The 18,651-nt window shown below is 34.5% G+C and overlaps 1 pseudogene; it reads left to right on the top strand.

Moving 5' to 3' along the window:
• Positions 1-14,861: 14,861 nt before the first annotated feature.
• On the top strand, positions 14,862-18,029 carry LOC149266468 (heat shock 70 kDa protein 1-like; annotated as a pseudogene).
• Positions 18,030-18,651: the final 622 nt, after the last annotated feature.

Raw genomic sequence — 18,651 nt, 5'->3', positions numbered from 1 at the left:
ATATTTGTAGATCCCATCAAATCTCTTACTATCTAGTTATATTATTTTTGGAGGTGAATTAATATTCTCAAAATCTTGAACTATTGAATATTTACATCTATCAATGCTAATCATTAGAGAAACATCTATGAGGGTGATCTTATCTATCCCTCCAAAACCATACAATATGACTTTCACAATGTTCTCTTCACTCCCCATTCCAATAATTCAATAACTTCTCTCAAGGTCCCATGAAGTCAATCTTTTGCAACAATATTAAACATCACTCCTAAAATAAAAGTTAAATATACCAATAATAACAATTCCTTACATTGTATAAATAATTAATTCAACAAGATATTCACCTACATGTTTCAGATAAGATATTCATTAAGACCTTATATTTCTACATCGCATTTGGATATAAATATGCTTGTACTTGACCTCTAATCCTTATATTTCTGCATCGCATTTGGATATAAATATGCTTGTACTTGACCTCTAATCCTTATATTTCTACACCGCACTTGGATATAAATATGCTTGTACTTGACCCCTAATCATTTTGCGGGTTCACCCAATGCTTCCTTGTTTACTGACATGAAGAAGAACTAGAAATCAAAGAATTAAATTATGCTAAAGCACCCATCACCCAATAAATGAACATAATATAAAAATAACCTATTCATCTTAAGCGATAAACCTCAACATCATTTCCATGTGTACAACCCAAGTTGTGGTAGTGCGTAGTGTAATAATAGAACCTCGAGAAACTACAACATTTTCCTTGGACGTCTTGATTTAGAAAATCTAGTGAGATGCTATTGTTTGCTGTTATCCCACACAGTGTTACAAGAACCCCCTCCTATCTCCTAGTCCTCAAATCATGCTTCGAGCAAGAGAGCCCTTGGGACCGTGCTTCCAAAATCTGGGAACATTCTCTGGACCTTTTGGAAATGCCCCCTACCAATTTGGGAACATGGAACTCTCAAGGATGCTCCCAAGGGACTGCTTGGACTTTCCCTAGATGCTTCCTAAGAACTCCATGGATGTTCCCTAATGGAAATGTTAAATTCTTAAAGTAAAAGTCAACTTTTACTTAAATTTTTAACATTACCATCAATTGTTTTAAGGTGTTTGAGAGTGATTCCAACCTTATCAAACATCATTTGGAGAAAATAGAATTTCATATCCCATTCAAAATTTAGTAGACTTAATAGTTTTAAGGATTGATGGGATTGCAACATTTCATTGGATTCTATCATGTATGAGGGTATGCCATTGGAATTTAATGCAGAGCATTAAGCCCTATATGTACCCCATTGTTGAGGGTGTTTATTTTTGAACTCCTTTGGCATGGTATTTGAAAAAATGTATGTATTACTCCAAAAAAAAAAAAAGACATGTTAAGCCTTTTCTACTATATAGGAATTATATTAGGATGTTTCATCAAAATTGAGTGGAGCCCATTAATGTACCTAGAGGATTGAGGTAATGGAAAATGATATAAAAGAGGAAAGGAATGAGGGATGATACTAAGGATGAGGATCTCGATATAATATATGGTAGAACATTGTTTTTTAAGGAGTAGTGGAACATGCATGGTAGTGCTACCCCACAACTACAACATTTGGCAACATGGGTGCTTTTATAATCGGTGAACACTTCTTTTATAGATAGGTGTTTAGAAACTAGCTTAGTTTATTGTTTTGGACCTTTTTTTCTTGATAATATGGTGTTTAGATGGCTTATTTCATAAACATAACTATTCGATCATGTTATTGTTGACAATTACTAGACAACCTATTTCATTTCATAAGTTAATAATCTACTTTCTATTATATTCTTAAATCTGTGTATGTTTGTTTAAAATTGTTAGAATATAGATTCTAGATGCTTAATGTTTGAATGATTAATCATTAATGCACTATGGATGTTGATTCTATCTTCATTGACATACAAATATGAATTTTTTTTGCATATTGCAACTAATATGCCATTTTAGATCTGTTTTTTTAATATAAATGCAATTATATAAGGGGAATTTTGGAAAATGATGCTCCCACTACAACTGCAAGCAACCTTGTCCCATGCCCAACTGTGATATGTTTGTTATCTACTCGTGGTTTCTTTAACCCTCCTCCTCACCTTCCTTCATAGTTTCTCTCCATGAATTTTCTTCTTAGTGGTTTTAGAGACAAGCTTCTAAAAGGGGATCTTGATAAAAATTGGAAAGTTGAGAACCAATAGAGGGCTTGGATCATTTTTAGGTTCTAAAGGAATTCGCTTGAGACTTAAGTAAAATAAAGGAACCCTTCTTGGAAGTGGTATATAAGGCCATCACAAAAAATCAAAAGATAGCTTTGACGGGATTTGATGTGCTTATAATGTCGATGAAAGAAAATATGTGTATTCGATGAATGTTGGGGAAAATTAGGAAATCTTGGCTAAGAAACTGAAGCCTGATTTGGGTGAAATAACTTCTAAATTTGAGGCAATGGGAGAATATTGACCCTATAGGGACTTGGAATGAATAAAAAAGGAGATCCACGTTATTTATAAGCCTTTGATGATTACTTTCATGATATGGATCAACCAAGAAAGAGGGAAACCTTAGGTGTTGTGCAATTATTTTTGGGAATCGGTGTTGAAGAGAAAAGATCATAGTTCTTTTACTTCAATCAACATCATAAACTTGTTTTAATTTACCTTTATTGATTTCTATTTTGTTTCAACTTTCTGAGAATTTACCTTCACCAATTGTTATCATTTGTCTAGGAATTAATGGAAGCATGCCATGTGCACTTTCTATCCTACTACATGATCTAGAATCCATGCTCAATGAATTCTTCCAGGAAGGAGTTGACAACCTAGATTTCAACGAGTTTACTGGCTTGCCTCGATCTATGGGAGAATTTTTTTCAGCTACAACACTCTGAATAAGAGAGTTGAATGTGTGAATTAAACCATTTAGATTGTAGGATGGACGAATTATTTTTATCCTTGAAAAGTGGTAATGCATATCCACCTCTTAGTGCACAGTGTATTATGTGCACAAATTGAATATGCAGTAGTATGTGTGAGGCCGAATTCATGATATTTTCATCATTTTTTGTAAAATCCAAGTTTGTCAAGTTTAAAGGCGAATGCATGTATTTTTATTGCATTACTTTTTTGTAAAGGTGAGTACTTTCAAACTCAACATTGGGAATTAGTAATATTTGGTAGTAGTTGTGAAGTTGTGATGTGATTCTCAGTAATGAATCCAAGTGGGAAACCCTAACGTTGATGTGCCTCAGAAAATAGATCAATCAATGAATGCTACAATCAATTGGAAAAGGAAGCAAAGGACAACCCATGCCTCTCGAATCCCATGTTTGAGGTCCAAATCCAAGAAATAGAGGGTTTAGTACGGTTAAATGGTCATTGCACAGAACTAATGAACAAAAATGAGATACATGTTGCTATCAAAGATAATGTGTGATAAAATATAATCCCATGTTTGACGTCTAGACACAATAAGTTTCAACTTGGTAGCTTCAATGTCCTTAGCTTTCCCATTAGTGATTTGGTTAACCCCAAACTCAATGTCTTCCAAATAAAATATATCATCCTATATACCGGCATTCAAAATGGTGTCCATGGAATTAGAGGATTCTTAGAAGTTTTTAAGGTAAATATTTGAGTTCTTCAAAGGAATCAAATAATTTTCTTTAGTCTTACAGATGAGAATTTTACGCCAAAACTTTCTAGGGTCTGACATAGACACCTTGGTAGAGAACTTGCTAATGGTAGCAGAGAGGGTTGTAATATAATTATGATAGATGTTTTCAATGTTAACGTTATAAGTTAAGTGGTGTAAATACCTATTTAAATTCTTTAAGAAGAGATCAATTTTACTCTTTCCAAAAATCATGTGACTTTGACTCTACCAATTCACATGGATGCGATTGTTTTGCATGGCAAAGTTTATTGTTAAGGTTAAAGTTTTATGAAAAGAGTTGGGCTCGTAGTCATTTAAGAGCTTAAAGTTTACAATTTGGTTGGAAATAGGGATATTAGATATCACATAATCCATGACACTATTTTCAAGCCCATGAATACAAGTAATTAAGATGGAGTTTGGCCACTTGATTACGGCATTGCAAATTATAAAGCCTTGCCAACTGCAAAGTTTGACTAAATCAATACCAACTAAATTCTCGATTAGGTCTTTAGAGATTATTTTGAATCTACTATCTAAATCAAGGTCCTAATCTAGCCAAAAAGGATTAGGGTTTGAATCATTACTTAGAATAATATCTTGGTTAGATGCAGTTCTAGCATTAAAGTTCCCTAAGAAGGGGATATTAACTTCATTCATTGGACTATGAATATCATAATCTAACATATCATAAGGGAAATTTTTATTTAGATTGTTTTACATATAAATGGTATAGTCGATAGGTGAGAAATAACAATTTTTTATATAAATCCTCTTAGCATTGATGTGAGAGATTTTGATCCAAATGTACTGATTGAGGGGGTCTATCTTATGAAGTCAATTGTGAGGAGAGATACTCATTTTAATATATAATTCCATTCCTTTATAAGATGATTTATTATTCCAAGATGACCACAAAATGAATCCATCTTTGTGAGGGACCTTAGACTCATCATGATCCCATGTTTAAACTAAAAAAATAATATTAATTGTGTTACCACCCCTCCCACATTTACCCTGATTTAACCAGCCTGCCAGGGTAAACATGAGATGAGAGCTACTATGACATGAATCTATGTCCTATATCCAATTAAGGAAGTGGGGCCAAAAAACAATAACTTACTAACCACAAACTTACATCCTACAGGGCTTACAAGACACCTAGGGGCTAAACAAGCACTCCAAGTGCCCAAATCGTGAGCTAGATTATTGTTTTAGTGGCATGGGACCAGAACTGCATGCATGAAAAGGCCTCCATGTGGTTATATGCCTCCAATCACATGCATAATCATGAAAGGGTGTGGTTATAACCCAAAACTTCCAGTTCATAGGGTGCGGTCTTGGATTTTGAGCCACCATTTCAAGCTAGCCTCGAGACCATTGCCCATAACTCAATGAGACTTTCCAGAATGATAAATAACATCAATAAAACACATACATACAAAACTTGATCAAGGAATTGACCTAACTAGACCTCACCATGACAGTCATTTCGTCAAACATAATGAGAACATGTAATCCACAGGTCATGAATGCATATTTGAACATAAGGGTCTGATACTCATATGAGAATCACCAAGAAGGTATAATTCTGTCTCATAATAACTGTACTAATATCTATTATCTCATGCATTCATTAATCTTTCATCAACAAAACAAACATATCAAGATCCATAGCTAGAACGTAATATAGAACCATGCTTATAATCAACATATAACAAGAATAATAACCAGCAAAAAACCAACATATAAGCCATGGAAACTCAACCATAATATCACTATCATAATCAATACATATGATAATTAATCACAATAGAAAATACCTCATATTAACATATGAAAATTCCAACCAAGCTAGGGACTTCCACATACCACTTGACCATAATTTGAGCTAAACAATATATCTCTTTCATCCAATCAACCTCACACCATATTCCAAGCATGAATGTGGGATCTCATGGAATAAACCAAACAAACAAAAATCAAGGCTTCCATAGGACAAACCACCTCAACCCTCAACTAGTGATTCCACCTCACGGTCGAACATCACTAACACCAATCGGTTTGGTCTCTACCTAAGTTTTCTAGGGCTCCAGAGCATTTGTTCCAATTTCAGCTTTAGGAACTAATAACTAAAACCACAACCTTCTAGGGCTCCAGAGTATTTGTTCAACCTAGCTCCAAGGACTAGTCACTTAACCCATCAAGGGCTATAGAGTGTTTATCCCAACCTAGGCTCTAGGACCAGTAACTCTACCTAAGTTGTTCTAGGGCTTCCAAAGTGTTTGTTCCAACCAACGGTTCCAGGAACTATTAACTCAACCCACAGCCATAAGGAACCTGAGCACCAATCAGAAAACAACAAGTGGAAAAAACCCACAAGACCATGGCTATCCAAGAAATGGCAAGGAAAGGCTAAAACCATTGTTAATCCAGACAACTCTCCATGCCAATGACAACACATACTAAGAAACCACATGCATGTACCATGCATGCCAATGACAACACATACTAAGAAACTACATGCATATACCATGCATGCCAAAACTAGAAAGAAAACCATACATGCAATTCGATATATGTAAAGCAAGCTAGTTGTAGTTGTTGATCCATGTGGTTCCTTGCACTTACCGTCTTTCCTTTTCCTTCTTTCTAAGTGTGCAAGAGTATGAGAGAATGAGTGAATAGAAAAGAGCTCCAAAACTGAACTGACAAAAATCTGTGAACTAATCCTCAGAATCCTTTTTATCATTGGGGCCACTATTTTCTTCATTTTCCTTTAATTTCTCTTGCATGCAAATTTCTGTCTCTTCAACTTCTTTTTCTCCTATTTTCCTTTATTTTCATAAATAAATGCCTCAATTCCTTTGCCAATTTCCTTAGCCATAAATAAACCAAAAGTGACACCCACTATGTTGAAAATAACAATAAGAAATGTTAAAAATAACATGAAGAAAATTCCTAATTTAATTTGTCCTTGAATTAAATTTTAATTCTAATTCTCATAGCAACTTGTAAGTTAGGTTGAATTAGGTGGCTTAGTAAATTTGAGTTGGGAGTCTATCTAGAGTCATGTAGAGTGATCCCTAAATTTTAGGGGCCCAGGTTGAGTTCTTATTGAGTTATAATTATTTAATTCAGTTTAACTGAGTTAAATTCAGTTAAACTAGTTCTAAATGATGGAGGAAAAGTGAATCAAATTGGATTTAATTCACATGCAGTGATCAATCAGATAACTCATAAATAACTCATGCATGTCATTTCAGAGGAAGACCCATTTGAGATTAGAGTTTCAGGGACAATGCACTATTATTAGTTGAAAAATCATTTAAATTAAATTGATGGTGCATACAATCAGAGGAATCCTTATGGATGGATTGCATAGTGATGGATGAGGAATTTCCCAATTAAATATGGGCTAATTCCCAAGGGAACAGGACAAGGAAGTAGGAGCTTGGCAAGTAGCATATTTGGCTAAGTATTGGCTTGAGCTAGTTTGTGAAGCAGTGAGATAGATTGTACTTGTGCAAAGATAGTTCGGGTTGAACAAGAATTGTATTTTATTCTCAAATCTTCCTAAAGAATAATTGTGTTATGTGTGATTGAAATTCTTCCTTTTCTGCTTCATGATTTCATCGATCAATTTTTGTTTCCGCTGATGAGTAGAGTAGATTCAAGTCCATTGTTTTAGAATATCACAATCTATAGTTTGAATCTACAATAAAATTCTACATGGTATCAGAGCTGAAATCACGATAGAAGAGAAGAATTTGAAGTTGTCCTTGCAGATTGATGGAGCTCTAGTTCATGGCATATCAGAATACCCTATGTGTAGACTTCTTAATGGAGCAAGAAGGTTGCTAGTGGGTAGATCAATGAGCCAATGTTTAGAGACACAAAAAGGAGTTGTGATCATTGATATTGATAGATTAAGGAGTAGAGATATTTCCCACAAGGAGATCGAGACTCAGAGGGAGTTTAGTTTCAGAGGGAGAAACCCTATGGAAGATAGTACTTCAAGATTTGGGGAGATCAGACTCATTATTGCAGTAGTTGCAGCAGGAGTGTCGAAGCAGCAATAGAGCAATAGCAACAATATGAGTAGATCAGATTTAGCTCATGCATGCAAAGCCTTGAGGGGCAAGGCAAAGGTTAGAGACTTGGTGGTTGAGAGGGAACATGAATTACCACTCAACATGCAGCCTCAGAAGCAGCCTCAAGAATTTGTGGAGCACCCACAATTAGAGAAGCAGAGAGGAGATTGAGTGGAGACATCTGCTGAAGCAGAGACCTCTAGTAGGGGGAATTTTGACCCAAGTGAGCAGAGGGAGAACATGCAACCATACCTCCAGGTGTGTTCTGGGTTGATATGAAGAAATAGTCCCAAGAGTTGCAGAAAAGTAGGCAGGGTCTATTGAGGTGTGTTTGTCTCATGGATCATCACCTTGCTACAGGGGCCTACAATATTCAGTAGCAGGAGGATCAATGTCAGTCATATACTAAGGAGTGCAGAGTAGTGTTGATAACAAAGCAGGAGGCTCAAGAGCAGAGTCAACAACAACATAGTTTTCCTAGTAGATAGTTGCAGACACAGTTGATTCAATTTATTTTGTTTGGATGTTTTTTGGTTGTAGATGTTGCAGTAGCAACAACAACAATGACAAGAGTTGCATTCAGAACATTCCAAAGGTACCGGATTAGGATAGAGTTGAATTCCTTTCTTTTTGAAAGGGAGTGTTGAAAATAACAACAAGAAATGTTAAAAATAACATCAAGAAAAATCCTAATTTAATTTGTCCTTGAATTAAATTAGGAATGAAATTGTAATTCTAATTCTCATAACAACTTGTAACAGTTAACTAATTTAATTTTACTTAGGTGGCTCAGTGCATTCGATTTGGGAATCTATCTAGAGTCATGTAAAGTGATCCCTAAATTTTAGGGCCCAGGTTGAGTTCTTATTGAGTTATAATTATTTAATTCAGTTAATCTAGTTCTAACTGATGGAGGAACTAGTGAGTGGTCAAGTGAATTAAATTGGATTTAATTCACATGCAGTGATCAATCAGATAACTGATAATTCACTCATAAATAACTCATGCATGTCATTTCAGAGGAAGACCCACTTGAGATTAGAGTTCAGGGACAATGCACTATTATTAGTGGAAATATCATTTAAATTAAACCGATGGTGCATGCAATCAGAGGAAGGCCCATGGATGGATTGCACACTTATGGATGAGGAATTTCCCAATTAAATATGGGCTAATTCGCAGGGGAAGATGGCAAGGAAGTAGGAGCTTGGCATGCAACAGATTTGGCTAAGTATTGGCTTGAGCTGGTTTGTGAAGCATAGAGATAGATTGTACTTGTGCAAAGATTGTTTGGGTTGAACAAGAATTGTATTTTCTTCTCAAATCTTCTGGTTAATGCAATATACATATAACAGGGGTTTTTCGCTGAGGCTTTCCCCAGAAAATTATTGTGATATGTGTAATTGAAATTCTTCCTTTTCAGCTTCATGATTTCGTCGATCAATTTTTGTTTTCACTAAAGAGTAGAGTAGATTCAAGTCAATTGTTTTAGCATATCACAATCTGCAGTTTGAATCTACAATAAAATTCTACACACTATGATGTTTTACCCACCATTTAGCTTGGAATATGTGTCCCATGAGCTTGGTCTTATATCTTTTTACATGGAAAATCAACTAGGGGTTGTTACAAACTTCACTCGGGCTCCAATTTAACTTAATACCTTTAAACCATGGAAAACTATGATAGTTCCAAAAGAGGATCCATAGTGTACCAAATTCCTATTTATTATTTTCATTTTGGTCTCCAACCCTAACAATAGTTTTTCTATTTCTAATGATTGTCCATTTTTCTTCCTTTCTGGACTCCTTTACTTTTTTAACCTCCTTCCTTGATTCAAGTTGGTTTATTGGGATGAGATCCTTATTTATAGAGATTCTTGTTCCTTTTAGGCTTCAAGATTTACTTAATTTACCAAATTTATGGCCACTATATCTTACCCTAACATGGATCAATCTATCTTTCGTTCATTGTTTTTCCTTTTCCAATTCTCGTATCCTATCTTTCATTTTTTAGTTGTGTTTCGAATCCCAATATTTTATTTTATAATAGTTTGAATTTGTTTTGAAACATTCTAACTAATTCTATATATTATTATATTTTTCTTTCTTCTATCATTTTTTCTATAGAATTGAAATGATATTGAAGACTTTCTACAATAGCTTTGCTTGACCTCTTTTTCTAAATTGAAGTTTTGACATATGTGGTGAAATACTCGTAATTAAAAAAAAATTACATAAACAAAATTATGCATTTAAACATTTATGTGTTTAAAATTCATCCTCACTTTTCCACGAGGATTCTTAATTTTAAATATAATTTTTTACAATATGCATACCACGTGCCCAAAAAAACATAATCCATACTCATACGACATTTTTTGAAATTAAGTAATATAATTTTAAAACAAAAAAGAGCATCACTACTTTGGAAAGAAATATCAACCTTTAATTTATGTAAAACACTAAGAATATCCTAGAACATTTCATGGAGTTTAAATCCCTACCATCCACCAAATAATTATTGAGAATTAAATTAAAATTCTAGAACCCATGTAATATATATAGATAATTTTGGTGTAAAATAAATATACACTGTAGTCAAACTAATGGGTGAAATCACCATTTTCAATTATTAAGAATTGTAATTGTAAGTTGTTTAATATGCAAAGTTAGAGTGTCTCCGTTATTTTTTAGAGTGCTAAGTCTATTCATGCATACAAAAGTGCATTTTAAACTAGAAGAAATTGTAATTTTGCTAGAAATGGTATTTCCTCATTAGGAAAATCATTTCATCTATTAATTAGAATGTGTCTCTCTATATATAAAGTATAATAATAAAATAATGAATAATGAATATTTACATAGTCTAACTTATAGATGAAATGGTCTTTTTCCTTGAAATCCTACTATACAATTTCAAAAATGCATAAATGAATTCAATACCCTGAAAAATTCTTAAAGCACTTAAATTATACAAAGTAAACGGTTTGAACTCAAGTTTTTAAAATTGTAATATGGAGCGTTGTTGCTTAGTACCTGCCTCCTATGCAAAATGTAATTAATAACTTTAAAAAATAATAATAATATAACTTTATTGATAATTTTAAATTTATATAAAATTATATATATACATTTAAATTAAATATACTTTAATATAATTTTAAATAATATAATACTAAAAACTAATATAAAAATTTAACATTAAATTAATTTCATATTACAATGGTTTATATCTTGTTTTTATCTATTTTTTATGAAACTACTTCCATAAATTATGGTGGGTAGCTATCTACATGCCATTGTGTTGTGCAACAATCATTATTATAACATTTGGCTAATAGAAACTTTTATTAAATTTTTTATTTTTATATTTTTATATTTCAAAAAATATTAAAAAACAAAAATTATCAACTAATTAGAAAAGAAAAAAGAAAAAACACTTTACATTTTAGAAAAATAAAATTTATTCATCAACCAATTAGAAAACAAAAAACAAAAAACACTTTACATTTTAGAAAATTAGAAATTATTTTTTAGTTTTCAAAATATTGACTTTAATATTTATTTTTTCAAAACTTTAATAAATTTCACCAAATCTATTTAAAATTTTCAAAACTAATTAAAAATTAAAAAAATTGACCAAAATTAAAAACTATATCCAAAAAACTGTAAATTTTGATTAAAATTGAAAAAATACTATTAAAAACCCATTTCACCATTAAGTAAACTACACTTTTACCTATTTTATCTATCTAAAACTTTTACCTATTTTCGGTGAGTGTTACATGCCCCTTCCTGGTTATTGGTAAGCCTTCCACAAAATCCAGAGAAATGCTTTCCCATGGATGAGTGGGTACATGTGAACATAAATTATGTAAAAATAAATAAAATAGATAATAAATAATAATCATAATAATAAATTAAATTAAATTAACTAATGATTATACAGGACCCTCATTCTCATTTCTACTCATCCTACATCAATTTTTTATATAATATACTATTATGAAACCAGCTCAAGGAAAGATAGAAAAGATAGATCAACGCCTTAGAATTCAGCCTCTTCGAGGGGGCAACCTCCTTTACATTACATAAATTAGGCAGCAATTTATTGGAATCGCAAGTTTGATAGCTAGTTTCTGCACAATCAAAGGGTCCCAGGAGTTTTTCAGGGTGTTGAATCCAAATATGCAGTTAAAAAACCATTTTAACTGCAACAAATCAAGATTTAACCTCAATTTCTTCCGCCGGATTCCGTCACCGGAATCTCCAAAAAGTCGAATTATAGACAACTCCGTCTTTATTGCTGGACATCGTGCGAATGTGGGTAAATGTTTGTTAACACGGGTGGGAGGCAGGCTTGGAATTTGACGTCTTACGTATTTTGAGTAAGATGTACAAAATTTTCCATGTCAAGTTTGACGTGTCTTGTGCCCATGTAACCCGTCATTTTGACATTTAATTTGAAACGTAAACCGTCAAAAATTATGATACCTCTGTGATACCTAAAATTACAAGCACCTTGAAATTATGGGAGGATGGAACGGTGGACCCGTAAGAGTTCGACTTCGGTCTTAAATTTATTTAAATGCTCCTAGTCGTCACTGCCTAGTGCCTACCATTCCTTCCTTTTTATGGTTGGGAGTAACTCCTCCTTACACGGAGCTACCATCCATGATCCGACCATTATCCCTATTAATGATGTTATTTATGACCAAGTTTAATCCGGAGCTACCATCCATGATCTGACCATTATCCATACGAATGATGTTATTTATGACCAAATTTAATCAGGAGCTACCATGGTCCATCGCAGTATCTACCCTTCAAATTACAACCACTGATTCGAAAATGCAGCGACTAGGAAATTGCCGAAACTTCGCTTCCTTTAATCCACCTATCAAAAAACAATTTAATAGTAAAAAAAAATGAATTATATATCATTGTTTCAGTTTTTTCAACGAAACAAGAATTTCAAAAATCACCCAGATCTCGTTGTTATTTTGTTTTCAATCAATTGGTGTATTATCTTCTAAGACGTCAAAGCCTTCGGACGAGGGTAAAAATGGAGTTTATGCTCGATCTCTCGGCGTGCTCAAAGAGAAGAAAACATCTGGTGGTCGACTCCGGCATTATAGAAAGATTTGGGAATGTTGTCTCTGACGCTACAGAAATAAAAGGTTTTGACAGAGAGACTTATAACGGGTGAGAAACCTACCCTTACTCTTATATTTGTTGGATTGAAGATATATGACATTTATGTAGGCATTTCTACTTAGTGAAAGAAGCTACCCTATCACCATTTACGATTGGTTGTAAGTTTATTTTAAATGGAGTGACAGTGGTGAAAATGAACTTCCTATGGGTGGTAGCATTTTTGAAATGTGGTCAATAAAACCTTTTTTCCCTTGGGAAAATAATTGAGAATAAACAAAGATTCTGGAACAGTAGAAGTTAGCATAGAGCAACAACAAGTGAAATTAATAGATTTGTCATAGTTAAAAACAACTGTTGATAGACTAACGAAAGGAAAGTTGGATAGTGATAACCTGAAAAACCAAAAATGCATAATTTCTAGCTTCAATCCAACGAATGTTTTTGTTGTCTTTATTATGGTGTTTTGTTCAAAGACATCTAACTAATTTCAACAAGTTTTTACTCTGGACTAAAGGTTGATTTATGTTGTAATGTTGGTGTTTTACTTGTTAAAATTGGTTTTTCCTCTTAATGTTGGATTGATTTATGTTGTAATGTTGGTGTTTTACTTGTTAAAATTTTGGTTTTTCTTCTTAATGTTGGATCTAGAAAGTTTTAAGAAAAGAGAAATTCTTATCCTTATAATCATTTGCGTTAATAAAGGGGTACCTGTGTGCAGTGAAAATTTTGTATAATACAAATATAAAATATAAAAGAGACACTTAGTTGACATAAAATATATTTATTGTTTTTGTTATTTATTTAGTGCTATGTGATTTTATAAAAAAGGTTAATGTTGATTTTTTCTTCTATCAACAAGTAGGTTATTTTTTTGAGTTTTTCTTTTTTTTTGGGCAATTCTTTTTTTGGTTAATTTTGGCTTAAATTGGACAGGGATATCTTGAAATTGTAATTTCCAAATGTAAAATCTAAAAAATATTGAGTGTAGTGGGATGCTTTAGATAATTTTCAACTGTAAAATCTAAAAAATATTGAGCGTTGTGGAATGTTAGATAATTTTCAACTACAAAATCTAAAAAATATTGAATGTAGTGGGATGCTTTAGACCACAGCGTTCAGATTAAGACTGGATTTAATTTTATTTGGAAGGGCATATATTCATCTAACTCTTCAAAAATGAATGGTTATAAAAAAAATGTAGCTTTATTGACAAGTGTATATTAAATAAACATTTAATTAAAAAATGTCAAAACAAAAATGATAAGGGAGGTTGACACTCTCAAATTTGCATAAAACGTAAAATGAAGGGCATGAAAAATGCAAAAACGTCATCAAATTTTCATTTGACGGGTAGAGAAGATTTGAAATACCAGGCCTGGTGGGAGGTTTCTTCGGAGTTTTATAAAAAAAATAAAAGAAATAAGAGGTAAATTGTTGGTTAATGAATTTCGTTCGGAGTCTCTTTTTCTTTCGTTCTTGATTGTTATTTTTTTTTTCCTTGACACTCTTGAAGTTTTTTAAATAAATGAGAAGGTGAATCGGCGAGGTCTCTCCCAGATGATAGGTTCAACTTTAAACTCCTACGATTTAGCCCATCCACTGCCTAGATTCAGTTAGATTTGGCACCAAAGGGAACAGGTGAACTCATCGGAGGGAGTAGAAGCGGGCTCTCCTCCAGGCATTAGATAGGCGACCCCATCGGGCCTTTTGCTCTATCTTCCGCGAGATTTCTCCCTATTACTTTTAAACAAAGTGAAGTTATTAGGTAGGGTTTCTTCATCTGCATCTTAAATCTGTTATTCATGGTTTTCTTTTTGCCAATGTGTTGGAGCTTAGTTTGAAGGACTGTTTTTTTCCTTGGGATGATGCAGTGACAACTTTGTTCCTTGGTATAATACAAACCTCTGAATCCCATAGGTGCGTGCAATGAGTAAAGGCAAGGCAATCCGCATAGATGTTGGAACAACTTACAGCTGCGTAGCAGTTTCGCAGCATGATAGAGTGGAGGTTATCGTTAATGATCAGGGAAACCGAACCACTCCATCCATTGTTGCCTTCACTCCCTCTAAGAGATTTTTTGGAGATGCCTCCAAATACCAGATTGCAAATAATCCCCACAACACAGTCTTCGATGCCAAGAGAATTATTGGAAGGCGGTTCACTGATTCCTCTTTGCAGAGTGACGTTCAACTATGGCCCTTCACTGTTGTCGCCGGAGACAATGGAAAGCCTGTTATCCAAGTTCATTATAAGGGCGAGAGGAAGATGTTTGCAGACGAAGAGATCTCTTCGATGGTATTAGTTAAAATGAAGACGACAACCGAAGCATACCTAAACTCTGATGTCAAGAATGTCGTGATCACAGTGCCGACCTATTTTAGCGATTCTCAGAGGAAGGCTACTAGAGATGCGGCCAACATTGTTGGTCTTAACGCCATGAAAATTATTAATGAACCCATCGCTGCAGTGATAGCTTATGGGTTTCATAGTTAGGTTTATTCCTCCAATAGAAAAAATATCGTCTTGGTTTTTGACCTTGGCGGAGTTACCTTTGATGTTTCCATTGTTACTGTGGAGGGAGGTAAATTTGAGGTGAAGGATGTTGGAGGGGACACACATTTGGGTGGCGAAGATTTTGACAATTGGATGCTCAAATACTGTGTTGATAATTTCAAAAGAAAATACAAAAAGGACATGACCACAAGCGCCAAAGCCCTCGGAGGCTCCGTTCAGAATGCAAAAGGGAAAAAAGAAATTTGTCTTTAGTGGTAGAGACTATGATTGATATTCACTGTCTCTACAAGGGTCTGGATTTTCACATGAAGATTATGAGAGCCAAATTCGAAGAGCTCAATACTGATTTCTTCGATAAGTGCATGCGAATCCTCAGCCAATGTCTGGAAGACGCCAGGATGAACAAAGAGCAAATTAATGAAGTGGTTTTAGTAGGGGGTTCTACTCGCATTCCAAAGGTACAGGAACTCCTTCAAGATTTCTTCCATGGTAAAAAACTTTGCAAAAGCATAAACCCTGATGAGGCTATTGCATATGGCGCTGCACTTCAGGGGGCAGCCTTGAACAATGAAGGCATCCAATTCGTCCTCATGGATGTCACGCCTTTGAACCTTGGAGTCAGTATTAAAGAGGGTGTAATCTCTGTAGTCGTTCCCAGAAATACTCCCATTCCAACTCAGAGAGAGGCTTCTTACACTACAGCGTGTGACAATCAGGTAGAAGTGTCTTTTCGAGCGTATGAAGGTGAGAGAGCAATGATTACGGACAACAATAGTTGCAATTGTTGTTATGATTACAAGGGTGAAGTTACAGAGAGGAGAAGGGAAGCTACAGATAGCTAGTCCTGAGATTAGGACAAGAAGGAAGAAGGATAAGAAAGAACCATCCTCACCCAAAGGACCACTCAAGGCAGCACCTGAATCACCTCAAGTCCATCTCGATCAGTTGAGATAGAAGAGGCACAGATTGCACAAGAGGCTGAAGTGATTGAAGAGGTGCAATCAATACAAATTTCTGAGCTTGAATCCATAGCCATTATGTCTGGAGAAAGAGAGCATGAAGGTCCCTCTTCAGAAGAGGAAGAATTCAAGAAAGCTTTCTACACTTTGACTGAGATGGTTAAAGTCCTCTATGAAGAGAGGAACACTAGAATGGTTGGAGAGAGTTCTAAACCTCCACATGGAGAAGGAAGATCAGAGGACAAAAAAGATGAGAAGAAGGATTCCAAAGGGAATGGTGGAAAGCCACCTCCATCTCCACCATCCTCATCATCTTCACCATCTAACACAACATCATCTTCTACTACCACCACTGCCCATACTCATTCCAAAACCCCAAAAGGAAAAACTCCATTACTGAAATTGGACATAAAATTCGAAATTCCCATGTACAATGGAGAAGTGAACGCAGAAAAGTTGGACAATTGGATTCGAAAGTTGGAGGTATACTACAGAATTTAGAACCTTTAAGAAGATGACATAAATATCCAGTTAGCTTCACTAAGGTTAGAAGGAGCTGCACTAGTTTGGTGGGAAGCAAAGACTCAAGAGGAAATGTGAATCCATGGTAAGATATCCATTTCTTGGGTTGAATTTGTTTCTGCAATTAAAAGACAATTTTATCCTTTAGCCTATATGCAAAAAGCCATTATGAGTTGGCATAATTTTAGGCAACTAAAAGGCCAAACTGTTCAAGACTACACTCAGGAGTTTAGGAAGAGGGTTTTATTGTTGGGAGTAAACTTGAATTCACAAGACACACTCTTGAAATATATTGGAGGTTTACATTCCTATTTGCAGCATACTATCCTTATGTTTAACCCAAGCAACTTAGATGAAGTATGTGTGCCAGTCACGCATCTTGAGGCAAGGGGAAAACAAAACATAGAGGAGAAAGGTGAAAGTGAGGGTAAGGGAAAGGAGAAGGGAGGAAAATGGAAGGGAAAGAAGAATGTAAGTATCAAAAAAGAGAATGAAAAACTCACATGTAAAAACTGTTCAAAGACTGGCCATGATGAAGACCACTGTTGGCAACTTCAACCAGAATTAAAACCAGATAGATTGAAAGCCAAAGAGAAGGGAAAAACTGTTTCTATAGCTGAAAAAGACTTAGGGTCATATTCAGGGGATGAGACAAAAATTACAGCTATGGGTTTGAAAGGTCAACATGTTGAAAGCACTAGTTCCTCAAATAGTCACAACAACACTCCAGATGAAGACAAACGGGAAGAGTTGTTCACTGTCATAGTAATCTCAAATCATACCAAGATTGATGCACTCTTTGATAGTGGATCACAAGAAAACCTGATTTCAGAAGACTTAGTTAAAGAGCTTAAACTTGAAACTGCACCACACCATAAACCATACCCTTTGGGTTGGATAGTTAAGGATGACAATTTATAGGTTTCAAGGAAATGCATTTTTAGATTTGCTATTACTGCAAACTTTGTTGATGAAGTCGAGTTAGACGTGGTTCCACTTGACATTTCTGGAATTATCATGGTAAGTCCATATTTGTATGACAGGAAAGCGGTGTTTCATTGCTATGAGCACAAATATCATTTTCTTAAAGATGGGGTGAAGTATATTGTGATAGCTCATCGCAAGAAACTGAACATTTCTTTAGTTAATGCAGGGCAAATGAAGAGGCTAGTGAATGGAAGTTAGAACTTGACATTGTTGATGATCAAACAAAGAGATGCTTTGAATCATACTTTTCATAAATATGGTTATATTTGTAATGAGTTGTTTCAGAATGATAACAGGTTGCCTTTGAAAGAAGGTGAAAAACATTTGTAGCAGCCAACATTGGTGTTGAGCGGTGTTGAAAACAAGGTGTCGGTGCAAGAAGTTGCAAAGGTCAAATAGAAGAGGACAAAGCATCTTGGCAAAGAAGGCATGGGTTTAGCAAATGTTCATTGCTGGTTTCCAAAAGGAACATTACAATGGCGAAGAAGCTTGGGCAAGAGTCGACTCAAGTACAAGGCAAAAGCAGCTAAAAATCGCCATAGAGACAAAGTGCAAGGTCAGAAATATTCCAAGTTTCCTTTGATTGTTGATCAGGGTAGGAACAAGATGTTTTCTGCAAAATTAGATTGTTGTTCTGCAAATTCAGAAATATTGCAGCATGACGGTGTCAAAGACATCAATAGATGATCGTCGGAATCAAGGAAAAATTTGACTTTTTATCAAAAGCTCCAAAT

This window comes from Pinus tabuliformis, chromosome 6, assembly GCF_031772625.1.
Source record: "Pinus tabuliformis cultivar Carrire ecotype Pingquan chromosome 6, CPIR1, whole genome shotgun sequence".
In the NCBI taxonomy this organism is placed as follows: Eukaryota; Viridiplantae; Streptophyta; class Pinopsida; order Pinales; family Pinaceae; genus Pinus; species Pinus tabuliformis.
The sequence above is the reverse complement of the archived record's forward strand: the minus strand, read 5'-3'. Positions and strand labels throughout refer to the sequence as shown.